Source organism: Neopsephotus bourkii, unplaced genomic scaffold (genome assembly GCF_033783945.1).
Source record: "Neopsephotus bourkii isolate Nb327-2 ecotype Australia unplaced genomic scaffold, CSIRO-AGI_Nbou_v1 NB_1187, whole genome shotgun sequence".
In the NCBI taxonomy this organism is placed as follows: domain Eukaryota; kingdom Metazoa; phylum Chordata; class Aves; order Psittaciformes; family Psittacidae; genus Neopsephotus; species Neopsephotus bourkii.
In genome coordinates, this window is record NW_026901672.1 from 415,008 (window position 1) to 438,558 (window position 23,551).

Genomic DNA, 23,551 nt, shown 5'->3' on the forward strand with positions numbered 1-23,551 from the left:
AAGGAGTCTCACACAACAGCTGCAAAAGTCCATGAAATCCCTAAAGGTCATAGCCAGAGAAGAACTATGAAACAGAAAAAACATTCTACTATTAAAAAATAATGATCTCTTGAAGAACAGAAAAGACTACATATGGTCTGATCCAAAGCTCACTAAATCGGGTGGGAGTCAGATAATTATGAACCTGTATTAACAACATAAGGAGGGTAGCAGAGGGATTCAATTATTATGCTTAATTGGTTAGGGAATATCAGAAAGTGCTGCATTATATTGTATCTGGGATGATTTTAAATAAATATTAAGAAAAATATATTCAGATGAGAATCAAGTAGGCAAGGAAACAAGCGTATCTGGTGAATTGGAAGACACTGATTGTTTAGTCATGTGACAGGCTAGAGGCTATTAACTTCAGTGACCTGTTTGCTTTCTGTTTCAGATTTGCTTATTGAAAGTGTTAATGTAGTTATTGATTAGTTATGACATTTCTTTTACTTGTTCTCCTAAGATGTTGTGTAGTTTTAATCTCTAATACTGAATAAAAAGTAAGTAAAGTCGAATGCTTGTTGTTTTGAAATGTGTAAGTAAATTCTGAATCAGTTGTGCAGGAACTGAGAAAATTTGAGTTACTGAAATTTAGCCTGAATACTGTTTTTTCTGCTTTTCTATATTCTGAAGAGATAGCTACCTTTCAGTTATAAGTGAAACTGTTACAGATGAGCACATTTCCTATGTCACTTGTTCACCATAGGTCTTGAGATAATAAGCTTTTACCTGTTAGTTAACTAGTATTCTGAGTCACTCAGAAATTCGCAGTTTGAAAGTTTCTATAAACTATATTTAAGGATTTCAAAGCCACCTTAAAGATGCAGATACAACAATCCCATTTATTTCTGGATAAGAAAGATTTCAGATCTTCTCAGCTGCATTAAGATCTTATTGTATATTCAAAACATGTTTTTAAATAAAAGAGAACTTCATAGGCTGAAATGTGCATTAATTAAATCACAGCCTTGTTTCTTCTCTACATAACTCGTAGTGATGTGTTTTCCCTCTTCTTATGCCTGAAATAAGGTGCCAATAGCTTTTAAATGCAGATACTAAATCTGAGCTGGCTGACTTTGTACTGGAGCAGATGAGGAATACTTACACACCCATCCTGCCAATGTGGTGCGTGAGTGGTAATCACCTGAGCTGTAACAACACCTCTAAGTTAGAGATGGACATAATTTAATATCATATTCCATCATAGCCCTATTTCAAGTTATACTCTGACCGTATTTTTTACCAATTAGGGACATAAATTGGCTGGAAAGTCAATAGAATTATTGCTCCAGTGCCTAGATTTATGAGCACATTAGCTATTTGAAGCATTTGCTTCTGAAAAAAAAAAAATATATATATTTATTTTTTAATTGGTTTACTGGGTGTGCCAGAGAATATATTAAAGAACTTAAAAATCTGTTCTCTAAACTTTGCTGCACTAAGTACTTTTTGGATACAACAAGAACTTAAGTGACATAAAGTCAGACTTGCCAACCTGGTTCTTTGATGCAGTATGCAAAAAAGAAATTGTAAAGGGATATCTCTATAGGCTAACCAAAAGTAGCTCATAATGATTAGACCCTAAATGTTTAGATCACCTTTAGTACATCCCTTGAAAATCAGTATCACTATACAATGACTCAGATGTTGTTCAGCCAAAAACCCATGAGCAGAGCATCAGATGGCAACTGTATGAACCTACACTACACTTACCAGTATATGTGTAAAAAGCTCAAAAGGCAAACACAAACAGGTGCTGGGCCAAAGGCTTTATCCAGTAGCTATTAGAGAAAGTCACACTGACTAGTTATTGAATTTTATTATTATAAAAGTGTATATTCACAGCAGTATGCTTTGAATGGTCAGAAACATGTGGAGGAAAATACTTCTTTTGGGTTACTTAGCTGGCCACCATGCTGCTAAATCATTTAATGTGCTCGGGTTTATTCTTGAAGTAAGTGAGATAAAGTCCCGCAGGGCGTGAAACAAACACAGCAGCAGCATTTCAGTTTTAATGGTGTCTGACACCCAGTCCAGCCTGTCACCCGTTCTTCACAGCTGGAGCACAGCTGGTCCAGAAGGAGAAGCACAGGCTATTCTTAGGCATGTGTAACAGCAGCTGTCCCATTCACATGTCAAGGTGTAGTCTGACTGCTGTCAGATGTGATCTCATTCAAGACAAAGCTGGGCGGGTGTGAAAGATGAGAGCAGAGAGAGCAAGCTAAACTTTTGCATAGTTGTTCTCTAATGTTTAGGGGAAAGACAAGGCCAGCTCAGTAATACTCTCACTGTACACATCACCAGCTCCCTAGGAGCTGCAAGTTTACTTTAAGCTATGACTTGAACCAATTCATATAAGCTGCTTGAATCCAATTAGCACAATGTAATCACAGTAGTGGTACCGGTGCTCTACCTCCAGCAATGTGTGCTGACAGCTTGCTGAAGGGTTACAGGAAGGAAGGAAACCTAGGTTTAAATTTGGGTCAACATCTTTCCATCTAGCACCTTGGGCTGTGCTTCTGCAGGTTGCAGTGCTGAGGTAAGCATTCAACTGCTTTGATGTCTGTGCTGTCCAGGCATTCATAGACAGAAGCTGTTAAACTAGAAAATAACAAAAAGAAATTGTAATTCATTGGGATCTTTGAGGGGGGTAAAGCTCACGTGGAGAATAAATCCCTCAGGCAGTCTGTTTAGCTGCTCTGTGGTTAGTGAAGTGTTTCCATGGCAAAGGTCCTTGCAACAATATCTTCAGCTGCATGGGGTGAGACTCCTCAATCAACTGCTCCTCTCAGTTCTTACATCCAGCTGGTCCATGGTCCCATGTGACTAATCCAGTACATGTGTGATCCACCATTATATAAAATCTTGTACTACTTGTCTCCTATCTTAGCCACACACAAACCACTGTCTTATGTGGCCATTCCTGCATCTGTAGTTTCTGCTGATGGCTTAGAAATGTCTCATTTGAGTAGAGTTTGGCCAATTAAGCATCATGAAAAGGCTGCATAGGACTGTTCATTCCTATTTGGATGATAGTGAGCCAATGGTCCAACCTGTTATTGTCTCACATTTTATATAGGAACTGCTGCACTGTGCTAACTTGTGCATGAACAACTACAGCTATACAATGACACCGAGTCTCAAACATCCGAACAAAATGCAGTGACTTCATTCTTCCATCAAGACAAACTAATCTTTGCTCCATCTGTCCTTTTTCTTCCAGTGTTGATCTGATGTTAACTCTTCTGCTGTGGACCTCATTCCTTCTGCTGCCCAAATCTTGTTCCGTCTACCTGTGAGCCTCCAAGTAGATACAATAGATCCTATTCGTAAAATTAGAATTCTGTTCCAGGAAGCTTCATATACACTCTTTTAGCAATCTGTGCTAAGGAAGTTAAAGAAATGCAGTCACTATAGCCTAGGCAGACAATTAACCCTGGTATCCCTAGAAACATATGGTTAGTATTCCCCTGCAGGAACCAAGGATAACTTAATTAGAAGTTCAGCCTAGGATGTGTCTGCCTAATAGTAACAATGTTAACTCTTCTCTATGGTATTTCATACAAAGCCTGTCCCAAATTAGTTTACAGCATAAAAATGTATCTGTATATCCCAGAGGAAAAAGGTAAATTAATAGGTTTAAGTAATGATGAAAAGACATACTGAAATGAGGTTTAAAAATAGATGAGCAAGCAAGCTGATGCGGAAAGAATACGTGAAGAATATTTTCACATGGCAAAGACTGGAGAAAAAAGCTTACGAAAATAATTTTTTTACTTGGTACTGTTAAAGCCCAAACTTAGAAAACTGGGCATGAAGTTTCTGCATTTGTTCTAATTTCTACTCATTTGATTTGGTTATATCTGTTTCCTTCAGTATGAATTTTCCTTCAGTTTTAATGCCCTCTACCTCTGTTTGTTTAGAAATGTTCTTGAAAAATGTTTGCAGTGTCATAAAATGTTAAAGATTTGTCTTGAAAGACACATACTCATCCCACTTAAGATACCAGAACATTATAAGCTGAGTCCCTGTTCATCCTAAATTTGATATAGTGGATCAGTAAGGTAAATCTGGAGGCTGATTAAGGTCTTAAGAAAGATAAATAGTCCTTAAAGGTGATAATCTTTTACAGTATAAGGAGGATGGAATTTTTTACTATATAGGTACTTGAAGTGGGTGAATCTCTGTAAGAGTGGTCATTGTCCACAACAAATAAACCCTTCTGCCTGATTTATATGACTAAGTTAAAGAATGTATCATAGCTTAGACATTACATTTATGGGAAAAAAAGCCCTCACACTGGTAAACAAAGCACAGTTTTAAAGTACTGAGCAAACTGTCTATAGAAAATACAAGCAGACAATAAAAACAAACCTCTGATCTGTGGTTAGCCAAGGAATTTAGTTCTCATTGGAGATATTGGATTTTATGTGTCAGTACTTTGTGCTGAGTAGCATGTCAGCTATAATCAATAACATCATGCCTATTAATAACCTTTAAATATATAATACATGTTCTGAGTACAAATTACATCATATATGCAATTAATACATGCAAAATGTCTCACTATCTATTTACAGATATTCTGACAATAGGAAAGGAGATTAAACATATTGAACATATTGAGAGGGGGGAAGGATTATGAGATATGATACAAACCCTGAGCAATTACGCTATCCCAGATTCTGCACAATACATAAGAAGGTGAGGACCTGCGAAGATAAGCCTAAGACACCAACCTCAGTGTTAGTTTACCTTCTGTAAAGTACCGAACGTGATGCTCTTTGTCAAACTCATTGAGAAATGAGGGTGCCCTCGTTCTGCAGAGAGGAACTTTTAGTGTCAGCTAGGCTGTAAATCAGCAAATTATTTAGTGAGAACCCAATGGACAGTCAGCCACCTAATCAGCAATTTGGCATGCTACTTCAATTTTTGATCTTCTAATTAAATGTTGTCTGTTTCACTCCATCAACACTTGCAAAAGTATTTAGGACATGCTCATATGTACTCGCACAGAGGAAAACAGAGTATCTTGATCTATGGTGTAGACCTGCAATTATCTAATTTTCTAGGGAGATTATTAGCAGCTAGTACCTTTGAAAAATTATGATCCAAGCACTCTGTAACTGTGATTTTGACTTACAAATCTGTGTTTTAACTTACAAGCCCCTTTTTGCTTGGGTTATTTAGGTGGTGGTCTGGCACAGGTCTAGGCTCTTTGTGAAACGTTGAAAGTTAAACCTGAAGCTGAGGTGTTTTGCTCAGCATTTGATTTAAGGAATGTAATGGTACCAAGGACACTATTAAGAGATCTGAATTTCATCAGCTGCAATTTGACAAAGTGTTTAAATGTCCCTATAGTTCTGTATGGATTGATTTTGATGCTTACGGTGCAAATGTCCTAATACTTATATCCTTAGGGTTAATGATGCAAATTATTTGGTTTGAGACCAATACAAGACAGCTAAATGCATGAGAATGCCTGGGACCAAGTGACTTTTCTGAAGACAGGTTTCTGGTCTCTGGTCACTTAGGAATTTTTCCCATTCCAAGAGATCGTTTGGCCAGTGCTGCTCTGTACTTGTTTAACACATCTTCAAGGAAAGCCACAAATGCCTCTAGGAAAAGGAGATTACTCAGTCATTGTGAAATAGTGTTCAGGTCATTTTTATCTGTAACAGGTATTTAGAAACAGACCAGTAATGCCTACCCTAAAAAGTCTAGCCTAAAATCCTGTGTTAGACAGTAGCCAGGAACAGACGTTCAGAGAAAGATGGTAAGGAGTCAAACCTTGTGTTCTGTCAGCTTCCAGAAATCTGCTCTGCAGAGAGTTCCTGACCCTGGTGTGTTACCTCTTGATTTTTTGTTTAATATAACTTTTATGATTTGCCTAATTGCAGTAAAAACTATGCTGTCTCCGAGGTGAAAAGAATAAAAAATTAAGTTTTGAGCTTGTCTCACCATGCTAAACACTAGCTCCAATTTAAAAAACATTCTAATCACAATCTCAAAACAACTGCAATGAGGGAGGAGTATTTTGAAGGAAAATTCTTTGAGGAATGGCAAAAGATGCAGATGATATGCTGCTGTCAGATGTGTTGTCTCCCCCTTTACCTTTACAGGCTTTGACATAATTCATCACTATGCCAGTTACTTACTTAACAGACATTGCTTCCCTTTGCAAAGAAAGGGAGGATATTTTACATGATGGAAAATATAAACCAACATCTGTTTCCAGAGCATAGAAAGTGGGAACAACTAAGACATGAAATTAATTCCTAGAGCAAATTATATTTTTTTTGTTTTGATTAAAAATATGTTTTCAATAGAAAATATTTTTTTTGTATGAAGATATATAAAAATAAATTATTTGCAGGTGACTTTACTTATCACAGTGCAAACATTTTTGTGAAGATACTTCTAGAAATTGGCTGCCTTTTTTTATTACCTCAAAACAGGCTTGCTCTGAAATAGTTACCAGAATGGATCAACTGCTCTGTTATTTCTGCCTTAGTGTAATTTAGTTTTGAGTTGGTTTTTTTAGATTCAGTATTTGCCTAATGTATTAGTTATCATATTTTAGTTATAATAGGAGTTAAATAGATGAGATCAGACTCTTGTACGAGCACACTGGGAGAGGTCAGATGAGAAAAAAAAAATTACATAAAAGAAGAAAACCAGGCACATATTACAACTAGAAAGTAGGAGAAAAAAAATAAAATCATATTGTCTCCACTAAGATAATATAGATAAGAAACAGCCTTTCTTACTCTTTGCTGTTTTCTTTGTTGTCTTTCTTGGAATTTTTAACAGTGGGAATCTGATCAAGTTTAAAAACAGTTTAGGTGTCTCACATGGCTGCCTGAAAGTACCTTGGCTACCATCACAGCCAGAGAGTAGACCTGTGGTATAATTCCTTCTGACACTAGACCTATGGCCAAAAATACGTTCCCACTTTAAGGTAACTTGCACCTCATTGCCTGGGTTCTACTGTGTGCATTAACTTGGTCTCCATTGACTCCAATGGGAGTTTAGAACTTAATTGAATCCAGGCAATAATTAAAATGTGTTAATCTGCAGCTGAATCCACTATTGGGTTTCAGTTCACTTGTCTAAATAGCAAGTCTTTTGAGATAGCTCAGCTCACCTTTGCTTCCTGACCAGCCGAGGAACCAGAGAGACATAGGTTCTATATCAGGTCTGTTGTGGGTATCTTGAGCAACCTTGTGCGTCTGAGAAACCATTAGAAGCTTAACCAGCTGTTCTGAGCCCTAAATGTCCTTGTAATGGACAGCATACTGGAGAAGGCAGTTCATACCTTGCTCTGTGGTAGTATGTCACAGGATATTGAAGCAATGAGAAATGCAGGGGCAGAACAGGTTTATACTAGAAGACATATCCATGGTATCCCTTTCTGAGGTTACCATACTTCCCCCCATCCCTTTATCATTAAAACAGCACAACAGAAAAAAAAAAAAGTGGAAAATTCTGGCAGCAGGTGATAAAGAAGGCCCATGAAGCATGCTTGGAAGTGTGTACACGTAGATCTTCCAAAGATTGGAACATGAAAAGGTCATATAATTTACATGGTGACTGCATTTGCATTATCTCTAGGGTGTCAGTCTGGGCTGTAAATAAGCTAAACAATGTAACTTTCCAGGGTTTGCATCCCCTCCTTCATATCTATTTTAATGGTTTCTATTCCGTTGCTTTCCTCCCCATCCCTTCCCAGGGACTGTTCTACTTAATAAATTTTATGTAGTCATAGCAATGCTTGAAATTTAAAATATTAGCAGATTTGAGCCACAGCTGCACTATCCTGGCAAGCCAGACCAGCTTTGGGTAACAAGATTTATTTTCCTTGTGTGCTGCCAAGTCAACCTGAAGACAATGTTAATAGAAAAGGTCACAGACTGATAAGCTGACACATCTCTAATTCTTCAGGACAAATCCGTAGATGGCGAATTGAAATGCTACTCTGCAGCTCCTCAGGGGCAGAGGCATTAAAGTTAAATGTTACAGATGTGAAGGAATGGCAGCAAGCATGTTTGCTTTGCAAAAGAGTTTGTGACTGTGGTGGTAGAAATGCAGCAGACACCAGCAGAATTTATTTTCTGAGCTAAAGGATGTTTTAAGGACATGTCATAACCACATCCCCATAGAGCAGATCTCTCTGCCCAGGCGCAGTTTGTGGTGTGGTAAGCAGGCACAGATCACAAGTAGAGCAGGTCACTTTAAAAGAAAGATATGATTTCTCTGCTTATGCTAACGTATGCTTTGCAATGTGTGGAGGAGAGGGAGTGAAAGAAAATGGAAAATTATTCTGCTGCTCTCAGGATAATGGTTTAAGGCTTCAGACTTTTCATCTGGTAGAAAATTGTTTTACCTATTTTTTCAAAATTCACCAACTTGAATGAAAGGTCTCCTTTTGCTCTCAGGGGTAACATTTACGCGTATAAATTGAATTGGAAGAGGGAATCGCCCAGGAATAGAATGTATCTCTATTGTTAAAGGGTTGGAAGAGCCCTTGGTGTAGCCCACATTCTCCAAACCAATTTGTGAATATAGTTTGCAATTTAGGACACAACAGTGTCCATTACTAACAAGCATTTTAGAATTGTTTGGAGAATAAGGGATGGAAGTAGAAGTAGAAAGTCCTATCCCAGCTGGTCTCAACAAAAGAAGAGTATTGGGCTCTTTTAACTTCCTAGTAGAAAAAGTGGCATATGGACCATCCCTCTTTCTTCAACTTGCTCATCTGTAATGAAGCATTTGCAGATAAGTTTGCAGAAACATCTAAAGGAAAAGATGATTCTAGGTTTTACTCCAGGCTGACGGAGCATGAAGTAAAAGACAGGCTTTTCTTCTTATCCCATGAAGTTGCTGTGGAGATGAACATAAATCTACTGCATTGACCCCTTTGGTGCTGTCCTCTGCTTCAGGTGAAATCTTGGTGGCTTGAGTTCAGTATATCATTAAAGAATGTAATAATTTCAATGTGAGCAAGAACAGCCCTCTCTCTGTCCATCAAATGAACAAGTTAAAGAGATCTGATGTGTTATTACCAGAATGGCATGGCTAATTCATGTGAATACAGAGGCTGATAATAATACTTTCACTATTGCAACTCAGGGGAAACTAACAAGATAAATTTGTCTTTTATTTTTTCCCTTTTTCCCCCTGCTCTCAGTCTGAAAGACTGACACACTAGAAACAGAGGATAATTAAATGGTTCTGCATTAATTATTTCCATTGTTTTGATGCTAAGCCGTTTCAGCAAAGATCAAGGTCCCATCGTGCTCCACAATGAACACATAGTAAGGGACAGACACAGCTATGAAGAATTTGTAGTAGTAGAATGCCCATGTGAAAAGACAAATGAATGCTAATATCTTGTTGCCAACATGATCTTTCAGGGGAATAATCTATCTGTTATATTCGTGGACATTTGGGGAATTTGCACTTATCTTTATAAATATCAGCATATTGTTCAAATATTTGAGGACATAACGTAGCAACTCCAAACCATTATGAATTAAGCTCAGCACTTTTATTCATGAGAATGTTCATGGCTGTCAGCTTAGGTTTAGGTTCTCCTTGGTCACTGCGGTGGCTGTTTACAATTCCTTTGTGCATGGGACTTTCTAGGGGTGGGCAAGAGGTGTGTCACTTGGCTGTGAAATAGGGATGTTTCAGGCAGAATTGTTTTTCTTCATCTCAAGCCTGCTACAGCAGATTAACTAAGAAGAAGAGCTTAATTTGTGGGAAGCAAATCATACCACATTAATCTCAGCTGGATGGCACAGCTTGTGCTGCTGTTACATTTATGCAAAAGAGTCAGAATTTAACAAATATTAGATAAAAGCAAGCAAACAAACACCCAAAACGCAGGGAGAAAAACCACCTGAAATGAATGATTCACTGAAATGCGTGAAGGAGCTATCTAGCTTTACATCACTTGTTTTTCATGTTTATTTGTTACTATCTCCTGGGTGTCTGTCTTCTGTTTTCCATGAATCTTGATACATGCTATCTAGCCACAGGTTTCTTTAAAATCTGAGAAATACTCATACTGTGGAGAACAGTCTTCCAACATTTACATTGAAAACATAAAAGCCCCAAAGAACAAAATTTAAAAAAATAACCCAAACTGAAACCTACAATCTAGCAGTCATTTCAGAAGAAGTTTTATAAATATCCATCCACATTATAAAATATTTAGATTAAATTCTGTTTGGATGTAGACACACAGAGCAAACAAATGGGACTACTATGAATTTACAGGACTGTATCAGACCGAAGTCTCACCTTGAGCTTTCAGTTGCAAAGGCAAATTAAAAAAAGAATGATATATTTAAAATGTGGCATAGATAGTTCCTTCTATAGTTACTCTTTTTTTACGTGTGATGTGTGGTAGCTGTTGAACAGAATAGATAGACTTCTAAATAATAATAATAATACCCAAAGCCATTGTTTTAATGTGATTCTTTGTTTTTCAAATGAGGGAGCTTAAATTCATAGAATACTTACCAGTTACCTGTTATGTTACCACAGGACACGTGCCAGGATATCTAATGGATACACATCAGTACAGCATCCTGATGTCCTGCATTTGATATTATATGTTTGACTTCAAGAGCTACCTATATGCAGACACTGAAACTTGTCTGCTAACATTTATTTCTCGGTTTATATCTATTGATGCAGACTTGTATCTTGAGCTTTGCTGTATCTGTAGCTGGCAGGAAAAGGAAAAGCCTGTTGTGGGCTGCCACCTCCATCATGAAAAACAATAATAATTGCATGATGCAGCCATTAGCTGAAGCTATGACATATCCTGTTGCTTTAGTAATGTTAGTAATTTCTTGTACTCATTTATTGATTACACTTGCCAGGTTTTATCAACAGTGCATTAACTTTTATGTTATATGACATGGACAGTGGGATTGAGTGCACCCTCAGCAAGTTTGCCGATGACACCAAGCTGGATGGTTCGGTTGATACGCTGGAGGGAAGGAATGCCATCCAGAGGGACCTTGACACACTTGTGAGGCGGGCTGATGCCAACCTCATGAAGTTTAACCATGCCAAGTGCAAGGTCCTACACCTGGGTCGGAGCAATCCCAGGCACAGCTACAGGCTGAGCAGAGAAGAGATTCAGAGCAGCCCTACGGAGAAGGACTTGGGGGTGTTGGTTAATGAGAACATGAACAAGAGCCGGCTTCAGTGTGGACTTACATCCCAGAAAGCCAACCGTATCCTGGGCTGCATCAAAAGGAGCATGACCAGCAGGTCGAAGGAGGTGATCCTGCCCCTTTATTCTGCTCACTTGGAGTATTGTGTGCAGTTCTGGTGTCCTCAACATAAAAAGGACATGGATCTGTTGGAACAAGTCCAGAGGAGGGCCACGAGGATGATCAGGGGACTGGAGTACCTCCTGTATGAAGACAGGATGAGAAAGTTTGGACTGTTCAGCCTGGAGAAGAGAAGGCTGCATGGAGACCTCATAGCAGCCTTCCAGTATCTGAAGGGGCCTATAGGGATGCTGGGGTTGGACTCTTCATTAGGGACTGTAGTGATAGGACAAGGGGTAATGGGTTAAAACTTAAACAGGGGAAGTTTAGATTGGATATACGGAGGAAATTCTTTCCTGTTAGGGTGGTGAGGCACTGGAATAGGTTGCCCAAGGAGGTTGTGAATGCTCCATCCCTGGCAGTGTTCAAGGCCAGGTTGGACGAGGCCTTGGGTGAAATGGTTTAGAGCGAGGTGTGCCTGCCCATGGCAGGGGGGTTGGAACTTGATGATCTTAAGGTCCTTTCCAACCCTAACTGTTCTATGATTCTATGATTCCATATCCAAGGGAAAAAAAAAAAAAAAGAAGCATTTCAGTGAGTAAGAAAAGTTCAATTTTGGCTAAGTGCATGTGTGCATGAAAGAGAGCAGGGTTCCGTCTTTTCTAAAATCTTCCTATAACTGCAATTATACTGTAGTTTTAAACTGTCAAGAAGAAAAAAAACATTACTACTGTGTAACTACAACAGCACAAACAGTAAAATATTTCTCTATGGGAAACCCCCTGTAAATAGCTGACTGATTGACCTATATTCATTCAGCTGCTTGCTTTACAGCTCAGTTGTATGCTATCTTGCTAATTTACAGTTAACTGCTTGATTCTACACAAGAAGTGTAGACCACCACTGTGAGGAAGAGCTAAAGATCTCTTGAATAGAATGTAAGCACTATTAACAGTTTGCATTTACGACTTAGGTTCATATGCAAGTCAAGTGGTGCACACAAGCACAAAACCCAACCATAGGTGATATAGAATTAAAAGAGATGCCAATTCTTCAAAGTGTGCTTGTAGATTGGACTTTGCAATAGACTTTCAGGCCTCCTCTAGCTTTTTCAGCCACTTTTTGTAAACTGATTGACAAAATTGTTTTAAGTGCCACAGTTTCATATTGTACACAAATTGGTTGCTGACTTACATTGACCAAAATCATAAAGAAATCCTCTGGGACTGACCATTTTGCTCTCTGCTCTTTAATATCTTTATTAATAAAAAAATATTTGTATTTAAAATTGTTATTTGAGTTTGCAGCCACCAAAAAGGGAAATAAGTGGATGAATGATAGAAAATAGAAAGGACATAGTGTTCCTACAGATAATCCAGGGAAAAGCTGTGTTTTAATGGGATAAAATATGTAACTAGACACTTAGAAAAGAAAGCTGTAAGCTACATTTACTGGTAGGGAGAATTTCCCTATTGACCCTAAACAGTGCTCAGGAATATGCTGTATCACGATCTGATAAAGTGCTTCAGAGTGTCATTTAGGGCTATGTCATTAGATTACAGAGTCTTATGAAACAAATTTACAGGTATTCCATTCTGTCTGTGTTTGGTGCTGATACTTGCTTGTCAAGTATCCCATTAAAGCAATTATTCACCAACGCTGGGATATTCTTCTCATAGTGGCCTACTTTATATCTGCAAGACTGAAAGAAGGGCTAATGTGCATGAAAGAATCTGCCCCCTTTGCTTTTGAAAAAAACTCTGAGGCTGTAATGATCTCAGATGAATAGTGCATGCTGTATCAGCATGAAACACGAGCCTAACACAGACTTGTACACGTGGCCCTTGTTTGTATCTGCTCACAGACTTAAAAAACTTGGTGAGCCATGGGTCTGACAGCATCCCTGGCCCAAAACTTTTCCCATTTCCATTATATTAGTACTCAAGCTGTTTAAGGCTTGAACACCTCCGATACTATGCTGACATACCCCCTACCTCTGCAGTACTCCTTCCTGGATTACTCCAAGGACCCTGTTCCTTTGCCACTGAATGTAGCTGAATTAAATAACTCAGAATGATACCGGTGTCTCTGTGAAAAGGCTTTTCCCTAAGGTGCATCCTAGAGTGACTGCTGGATGGAGAAAGTAATTTCTGCTTAGAGGGACCAATGAAGACCACACATATCTAAATGAAGGGGGAAAACTCAGGGGATTATATGGTTTTGTGGGTTGTTTGGTTTTGTTTTTTATTTTTTTTTCTATTTTCATAGCATGCTCACTTTCAATGAAAGCAATCAATGCACACAGAAGGTGCACAAGAATCGACTTGTGCATTGGATAGGGCTACCTGTTGTTGAGTATATCCTCACTCATTTTCAGCTTCCTGAAAAATTGCAGGGAAAGGAGAGATCAAGTTTGAGTTCAGGTGGAGCTCTACAAATATGAGCCTGACAGTTAGTAAAATATCAAGAATATCTTGAAATAGTGTGATCGTTGATTGTTATCAGAAGAAATAAAATATGTTTCCTACTTTCTGCTGCTTTAACCATTGCTGACTTGATGGTGATACTGACCCCACATGCTATTGGTTGTAAGAAGATTTAAGGTTCCCAGTGATGCTGCTGGAGTCCCTAGATTAAACACTGAGTTAGGGAAACAGTTTTCCAAATGCTTGAGGCTTCCTTACAGCACTCTTGATAGGGGGTACCATAAAAAGTGATAAACCAATTTGATCTGAACATTAATTTTAATTTCTGCTTGTTCAACAGAAATGCACAACAATTCTATGTTCCTCTTTTATCTCTCAAAATACACATTTGCTTATTATTAAGTGCATAAGTGCTGCCAACCGAAAATACATAAAGAATTCTTCTGGTTTTCTCATATATAAGCAAAAAATGCTGTCTAGTGAGGTCAGTGAGTTTCACAAGAAAATTGCAGAAATAACAGGCATGAAGCTATACAAAGCCTAAAGCACCATTTTCTCTTTAATCCAGTTCCTATGGTGTGGTCATGAACCCTGACAGTGACCCCCAGTGGCCTGGGGCTGTCACCCAGACAAGAGAGGGATACCTGTACTTGGTTTGGGCCAGCCTTATTCCCTCAAAAATGTTGGTGTGTCTAAAAGCTGAGAACAAATTATGTCTCCTTTGTTCTGCAGAATCATGCTGGCAACCACTTTTCACAGCCCCTCTGCTTCTGTAAGCTATATTTATGTCAACTGAGATCTACAGGCACTGAATAAAGATATATATTTATATATATAAAAATATATATATATGCATGCATGCAGAGAAAGAACAAGAGCCCTATCTGTGCCTCATCCAACCTAAAGAGCCCTCAAAGAGCTGAGGGCCTCCTCCTATTGCATGGAGGGACTAATTTAATACTAATGAGACACGAGAATATCAGGAAGTGTCTTGGCACAACCATTGCTGAAAACCCATCTCTTTGCTCTGTCAAGCTTTTCTCATTGACTGACTGCCAAGTTTTGGCTTGTGAAATGCAACATGAGATCACTGATTGAATGGCTTCAGTGGCTGATGATAAATCATATGTATCTTGAGTCCGGAAAATGGGTGTCTGAACAACTCTTTTCAAGCTCATGTTGGCACACAGGGGAGACATCCAGGATGTGAGCAGATTTACACAGGAACATCCTTAACACTAGGCAGTAATGTCCACTAATGGTTTGCAGGCAACATTTTATTATAAATGGCAAATAGTTATTGCCTCCTTTGGTATTCGATGTAATAACATTTATCATGTTGAGTTATTTTGGTATTCATGGGGATGTCATATGTAATTCCATAGGAATTACTGTTAGAATGAATGCCCACTAAATTACAATGGAATTAATATGAAATTAGATATTACGGTAACATTATTATCAAAAGAGGTCATCATGATTGATGTGCTGTTCATATAAGGATACCAAAATTACAGTCAGACCTGATTAATCCAAATCAGTTTGCAGACTCCATTTTAATGCAGATTACAACACATTTTCAAACTGATAAGTCAGCCAGAAGTACTAGTATGGAGGTGCAGACCACTGCCAAATTTTCAAAAAAAGCTTCACTTTTATATGCTGTGAAATGGGATATTTAAGAAACCAAATTACTCCTAACATTAAATCACTTAGTGAAAAATAATTATCTTTGATTTGGATGATGGAGATTATTTTCTGACATAGTTTCGTGGTAGGAGAGGAGGCATTGCGATTCTGTTGTCTCTTCTGGAATAAACACAATTTGCCTAGTTTCCTATGAGCTGTAATCCAGGAAGTCTCTTCCGTGTGTTACTAATTCCTCCGCAATGAAATTATGAAAGACATAAGATCTTCTGTTTTGTTCTACAAAGAAACAAGGGACAAGGACATGAGCCATCAGTCCTCTGGCAGACAACTGGGGTTGGAAGGTTGGACATAGACCTTCAAAGGCATTTGCACTTTTGACTCCTATTTCACTTCCTAGGGAGCATGGCACCTAACCATTTTACACCTAACTGCTTGTTTGGCCTCACCTCTTTGCTCCTCACATGTCACAGCTGTCAACCTGATTTTTGTTTACCAGGTGCCAACAGCACACCACTCTCTGACTATGTCCAGCGCTGGATGAAAGAAAGTCTTGATGGGTGAATGAAGCTCGTGCTGTGCTCTAATGGAAGCAACGCGCTTGTTGCCAACTACACTTGTCCCATGGCTGTTATCATAAGGTGCTTATCAGGAAACAGTGGATTAGAACCACAGAAGCTGATACGAAAAAAAGTGTTATTGCTCTGGAGGTTGATCTGAGCATTTTCCTTAATAAAAACAATGGATTAATTCCCCTGAATAGGGGCCCTTTAAATATCCCTCGTGAAACTCTGAACAGGTTTACACAGAAACATCCTTAACACTAGGCAGTAATGTCCACTAATGGTGGATCAGATCAGCTGCATGTCATTTATTTGGGATGGGACATTTTTGGTTTTGAAATCACCTAAAAACTTTAGGTAGCTTCTTTATCTAAACTTTCTTTTTGTGGAAAGATATTAAATACAATTACAGGAGAAAATCCTAATATTGCAATGTCTGAAATTATAAGTTACATCTCTATCAGAAAACAAATATAAACAGTTGTTTCATGAAGAGTCTGTATATATAAAAGCTGTAAGAGGGGGAAAAATAATAAAAGAGGCATTTAACCACAGCTTTTCTTGCAGACAAATGACTCCTTTGAACAAGGATTTGTGCCATGGAGATGAAAGAAAGTGCACATACAGCAAAATACACAGATGGCAGAAGACATTTTTAAGCTCCAATTACACCAGGTGTTTTATACTTTGATTAGCGTTATCTGGCTAGCCACTGAATTAGGGGTTAATTACTGAGAGTAAATAGGCACTTTTAGACAAAGTGCTTTATCATGGCTTTTTCATCTGATCAGCACTGTAGCAGAGTGAAAAATTAAGTAGCTCAGGTTGGAAAAGACCCAATATTGCATGTTTTCTTAGGGATTCAGCTGCCTTTTGAAACTGCAGCTCTTAAACTAACGTTAAGTGAGGAGGAAAATCAGCTCTCATTCCTTGTGGCTAAACCCCATTTCCAGGACAAACAGCAGCACAAAGTGTTAGAAATCCCTAATGAGGAGAAGCAAGTCTCAGTATCTCATAATCTAAATGATCACATATAGGCATGTGCTATTCCCTCCCTCTCCTTCAGTATTTGGTGCAGTCAAGAGAGACCTTACATTTGGAACTTGCTTTATTGTTAAGATAGGGATTCTTGTGTTTGGGGTTTTGGGGGCGGAAGATTCTTTGGTTTTGGTTTCATTTTCTGTTTTGGTTTGGATGGTTTTTTGTTGCTTGCTTGTTCGTTTGCTAGCTTAATTTCTGGGTTAATTTTTTCAAGCAGGGCTTCTATCTCCATTGTTCCTTTTTGATTTCTGGGTTATCCTGAAGTCATACATCATCCTGAGTTTTCTTATGAAGAGAAAAATCTACACTGGTAGATTTGAGATAAAACTCCCAGGATGTGACCTTGAAGAAAACAGCAGCACAAGCCTTTACGCTTGTTAATGTTGCTAAGACTCATGTCCTGTCTCTTTATAGAAAGCTGAATTATAGTCCTGACTGGAGAATGTGTGGATTTAAGCTGGCATATACACTACCTGACTCCTCTTGTAATGGAGAGCAGCACATCCAGTTTGCTGACCACATGCAGTGATCCCTAAGCTCATCTTTATTTCCTGTCCTTTTTTATTTTGATGGGAAGGAACAAAACTGTAAGCATTTATACCCAATACTTTAAATATCCTGAAAAATAAAGCAATGCATTCTTTTGTCAAAAAGGATGAAATATGATATTTTTTCCTCAGTAATGCCAATTTTCCTAATTTCTTTTGCTATGCTTTGTAATAGATTAATGTAAATATCCACATGCCTGAAGATGGCAGATGCTATGCAGGACACATGGGTGACTTGAACTTGCAAATCAGCAGCTGGAGGTCAGCTACACTTCTCTAAACCAACAGTCTCCAAGGATGCATGTATCCCAGTGATGCACAAGACAATTCATTGAGAAGCATGAAGAAAATATCTTTTGTACTGTTAATAAATAAATGAAAATACGTACTTTGAAAGTAGTGGTTATTTCATCTTTACTTCTTGTTTCTTTTTTTTTTTTTTTTGTACGTTTTGTAAGGTACATAACATGTAAGTACAGTTATACAGGTATAGAACTTATGAATAAATATATGTATGTAGGCAATATGAGTTCAAAGTCATTTACCAGTACAGATATGCAATCAAAAAACATTGAGAGAGAGTCCATGCTTCTATACCATCTTGAATGGCATTGGTTACCTACTTAGGCAGTTTAATCATTCCACTGACTATAATGGGAAATTAAACACCTAGCTCATGCATAGCTATCTGAATTTACATGTTTAAGCTCTGAGGATTATTCTCATGCCCTATTTTTTTGGTGGTTAACTATCAGATCCTGACAAATTCTTCAACATACTGGCTGTCATAGCATCATAGTCACCTATATTTTGTGACATGTTAGCTGTAGATATAGGGTTTCTTTCTTTCACAGAATAATCTTCTAGGGGTTTTTATGATTTTGTGATACCTGTAGGGTCCTATTGGAAGACATCTTGATATGTTTATAATCTGACTTTTATTTGCATTAAAATTGATGCCTTTTGTGGTAATACAAAAAACTTTAGTATAACACTCGGAGATGTCTGCAAAGACCAGTAATGTAAATGAGAATATGGTCCTTGAATTATATATAGAATTTTGCAAACACAAAATGTAATAAAGGTGTTAAATTTTTATTGTAATTTTTTTGTTAGTTTAAAAATGTTACAGTTCATTAAATGTCTGTAATACTTTTCACATTGGCTAGCTCTTTGCTCTAAGCAGAAATGTTTTCTCAGTTTCGCATATGGTTTATGGTATATTGTATTAATCATTAACAAAAAGTTTAAAGAAGAATGAAATTAATTTTGTAAGTTTCTGTAAAAAGTATTCTAAAATGGGTAAAATGATCTATTAAATACAGAAACATTTAACTTGCTACTAAATTCTAAAGAGTATAAGTGGGCTAGCTTTTTTTATTAGGAAATTCTGTTGTATTTCTATAGAAACCTGTTAGTTTTGTCCTGATTAACTTGCGTAGGAACTTTAAGGAATGGTTTGTAGATTATGTTCAAATATATAAAGGCTTAGATAAGAGAAAAATAAGGCATAATTAGGGTGAAAATTATATTCCTCAATTCAGTAATTTTGTAGCTTGAAATTGAGGTCTTATTTCAAATCCAGAAAATAAAATCCAGCTGCATATTCCTTCCTACAGATATAGAGACAGACATGAATAGAACTAATGCTACCACTCCCCAAGATTATGGAAGGCCAAGGATGCCTTATTTTTGAGCCATTTATATTTCCACTCTTTGATCACCTCTTTGGATCATAGCAGGGATTGGGAGCTTATTTGCAGATATTTAGTTTGTAGTAATAGCAAAAAGGAAAGCATTATTCTGTGCTCTCTGACTTATGCAAATTCCCATCTCACAGCAGACGGGATGCATGCCCCAAAGTTTGTCAATAAGATGAAAGGAGAGAGATAAAAATTTTTATAGGTCATGCTTTTGTATTTATGAGCAAAACAGAGATTAATTCTTATTCACAACAAATTCTCTGTATAGAAGAGAAAAAAAAAATCTTCTGAAATTCTTTAACAATTTAAAAGGATCCATAATGCATGTAGCCAAGATAAACTAGATTATCATTTCCCAGGTTTGTATTTACTGGCCAGGTTCATGAGGATTGAAAGAAAATGTTAGGGTTTTTTACAGGTAAAGAATTTTATACATATATATATGTGTGTGTATATATGTATGTATGTATATGTGTCTGTATGCATACACATATGCATACATATATGTATTTTATATGTATAAAACCCACAAGCAAATTAAAGCAAGTTTTATATATATTTATGAAAGCAAATTAATCTTTTAAAATGATTTGATAACAGCTGAGGTCTCAGATCTTGAACCCTATGTCCATCACAGTAACAGAAGTCACTGATGTCCCAAAAGCAGGACTTAGGTTTTGCTCTTACAATGTTATTAACTAACAAAGGGTTCTTGGAGAAAAAAGTGTTAGCAGGGATGTTCTTACAGATAAATAATGAGACGTGTTTCTCCTCCCTTCCAGGTATGTGAGAGGGTATGATAACCACATGAGCTTGTGCATGGAGGAGACATCCCTGATGTGCACATCAAATAACTAGGAAAAATGAAATGTTTTGGGGTTTTTTTTCCTTGTTTTTTTTTTTTTTCTTTTATTTTCTTCTTGGAATGTCAGGATGATCCTTGTGTTCTGGGACTTTTTGGGCAAGCTGTAACACTGGATCACTGTTGCACATGAACTGACAGCAGCCTTCATAGCAGTCTTCCAGTATCTGAAGGGGCCTATAGGGATGCTGGGGAGGGACTTTTCATTAGTCACTGTAGTGACAGGACAAGAGGTAACGGGTTAAAACTTAAACAGGGGAAGTTTAGATTGGATATAAGGAGCAAGTTCTTTCCTGTTAGGGTAGTGAGGCACTGGAATAGGTTGCCCAAGGAGGTTGTGAATGCTCCATCCCTTGAGTGTTCAAGGCCAGTCTGGATGAAGCCTTGGGTGAGATGGTTTAGTGGGAGGTGTCTCTGCCCATGACGGGGGGGGTGGAACTTGATGATCTTAAGGTCCTTTCCAACCCTAACTATTCTATTATTCTATGGCAGAAATCATCAGCAGGGTAGCTCTATGTCATTCGTAGCTCTATGTCATATGTCATAAGTAGCTCTATGTCAACACAGGCTGTTACCTTTTCTTTATTTTTGGTCTATAATGAGCTTTGTGAGCCATTTCTATGCCATGCCATGTATGTGAACTATGAAGGCAGAAAGAAAATATTCAATGTATTTTTATGTGTTCTTTGTTTTCATTAGCATAGGTAGGCTGTACTTTTGTGAATTAGGTGGCACCTAATGTGATTAAACCTGAAGATGAGCAAGGTGGGTTTTTTTTTTGCAGTTTCTTTTTGTTTGTTATTTTGTTGTAGTTGGGTTTTTTTGGTTTTTTTTTTTTTTTATTGCCTTGGGGGGAGAAAGGGGGCTTGTTGTTTTGTGTTGATTTTGATTAGGGGGGGGTTGGGTTTTTTTGTTTGATTGTTTGATTGGTTTTTTTGGTTTTAAACCAACATATATTCCAGTTAAGCCCTCAGTCTTTTTGTCTGTAATAAAAAAGACAACTTGCCTACTTCACCTTTCTCAAAAAAGCAGAACAAAAAAATAAACCCAACTTCTGCAGCTGTTTCTGGAAATGTTTAATCTAAAATGTCACTTCTATGAGAACTGCTTTTTATTACATTTCCACAGAATGATACTTTTTAAAAAACAATTGTGATATTGCTTTTCATTTATAAGATAGTTGAAAGTCTCACAAGTACTTGGATATTTACGTTTTGAGCCAAGTGAAGTAAATTGAAATGAAAAAGCTTCAGATTTTTTCATTAAAAAATATTATTTGGGGGGCCTTTTTACTGTGCTTAATCCACCTTTAATTACCAGACTGTTGCCATGTGGAACAAGGAGAACAGAGTTGCAATGCCTCTGTGGGTTACTTAGAATGACTTTGAAATAAGACTCTTGCAATAAAGAAACACTCTTGCACATCAAAAGCTTAGAGCAAAACCAATGATTTTCTATACAATTTCACCAGATAATATGTTTGACTCAAAAAGCCTGCATGAAATTGGCTTTACTCCTACTTATGTGGAACTATTTATTTGAATAAAAAGACCAGTTTTACCAGTTGAGTATCCCTCTAGCATGCTGGCATAGAGGAGGTCAGCTTTCACTAACTGCAACAAAGCTGGATTTAGAAATCAAACAAAACTTCCATGAACGTGCTAATTCTGCCCCTAACACCCGTCTGTTCAATTTATTTCAGAAATGTTATAGGAAAGCAACCAGCTCTCTGTTCCACTGGTCTCCAAAACAGGATGCATGCACCCCAGGTGGTGAGAAAGGTGAAGCATTGGGTACTCCAACAGTACCTGTCCATAAATAAATATGTCTGCTGGGGATAAAAGCTCATAAATCTTTCACTTACAGAGTCAGTGATTAAACAATTTTTGAGACCATGGCTCTATTCTGATAAACATATAAAGTAAATCCTAGAGGTTATACACTTCCACACCTCATGAAGCATGAAGTTCCTACCTTGGTATGGAGTGTAATTTTGCTTTACATCCATGTGTACATTTGAACATGAGTGTGCTTATGTGTACATTAGTGGCAGAGATTGTTTATGGGAACTAATGTGTGTATTAGCCTGTGAAAAGAGCAGGTGCTTTGCACACCTGCATGATGGTGCATAAATCATGAAATCACAGACTAATTTGGGTTGGAAGGGACCTTCAAGCTCAGTCAGTTCCAACCCCTGGCCATGAGCAAGGACACCTTCCACTAGAGCAGGTTGCTCCAAGGCCTGTCCAAGTTGGCCTTGAACACTGCCAGGGATGGGGCATTCACAGCTTCTCTGGGCATGCTGTGCCAGTGCCTCAGTACCCTCACAGGAAAGAAATTCTGCCCAGTGTCTAATCTAAATCTACCCTCATTCAGCTTAAAGCTATTCCCCTTTGTCCTGTCACTACATGTCCTTGTAACAAGTCCCTCTCCAGATTTCTTGTCAGCCTTAGATACATGTAAAGAACTCACAAGTTTTGTAACAACTGTGGTGAGGAAAATACAGCTCTAGTTTGGTTTTTGAAGCCTAGTATCAGTTACTGAGGTAAAAAAAAAAAAGCAAATACTCTGCAACAAGCATTGAGGCTCTTCATCCATCATAGTGTTTCAAATTGGAACATGGGTTTGAAATATGTGCTTAAAATTTGAGTAGGACAGGGTATTTAGCCCATAATGAACTGTTCTCATCAAAGTATGTATTTCACTGGCGAAATGACTTTTCCTCTCCAGTTCTTCGTGTTACCTCTGAGGCTAAATCATCAATTACTTTAGATGTTTAAAGTTCGTACTATCTTCCTACCATACTAGCAAAGGGACAGAAATATCATAGAGGGTTCTTAAATGTCATAGGCTTTGATCAGGACAATTTTATCAAGCACAGGAAATGCAAGTCCCCAAAAAATCCATCCGTCTTCATCACAACCTGCAGCAGAAGAGATAGACAAGGTCATAGGTAAAGGTAAAACCTCTTCTAACAGAGCTGAAAATTACCAAGCAGAAAAGATGGAGTTACAGAAAGAACTTCATGACTTTGTACAAATTTCTGCTCAGGAGCCAAAGGTCAGGTGCTTTCAAACCCAGATACACAAATTTGAATATTGATTGATCTTAAATAAGAACAATGGCTGATTAATTTCAATCCTTGCGTTTTTTGGCTTTGCTATTACTGAAGCACGAAAGAAATGCTGACGAGAGAGGTCTAGTGCATGATATTTATGCCCTTACCAAAAGATTTTACAGGAACTTTTCTGGAGGTGTCTGGCTGACTTTGCAGGTCTTAGTGTCTGGAGATCACTTCTGAAGGACCATGTGTATTTTTGGTCCACTATCCAATGAGGTCGAGATGCTAAACATATTGAGTGTTTGCCCATTATGAGCTAAAGTTGCCCTGAAAGCAGATTTCAAACTGGTGTATAGAACAGAAG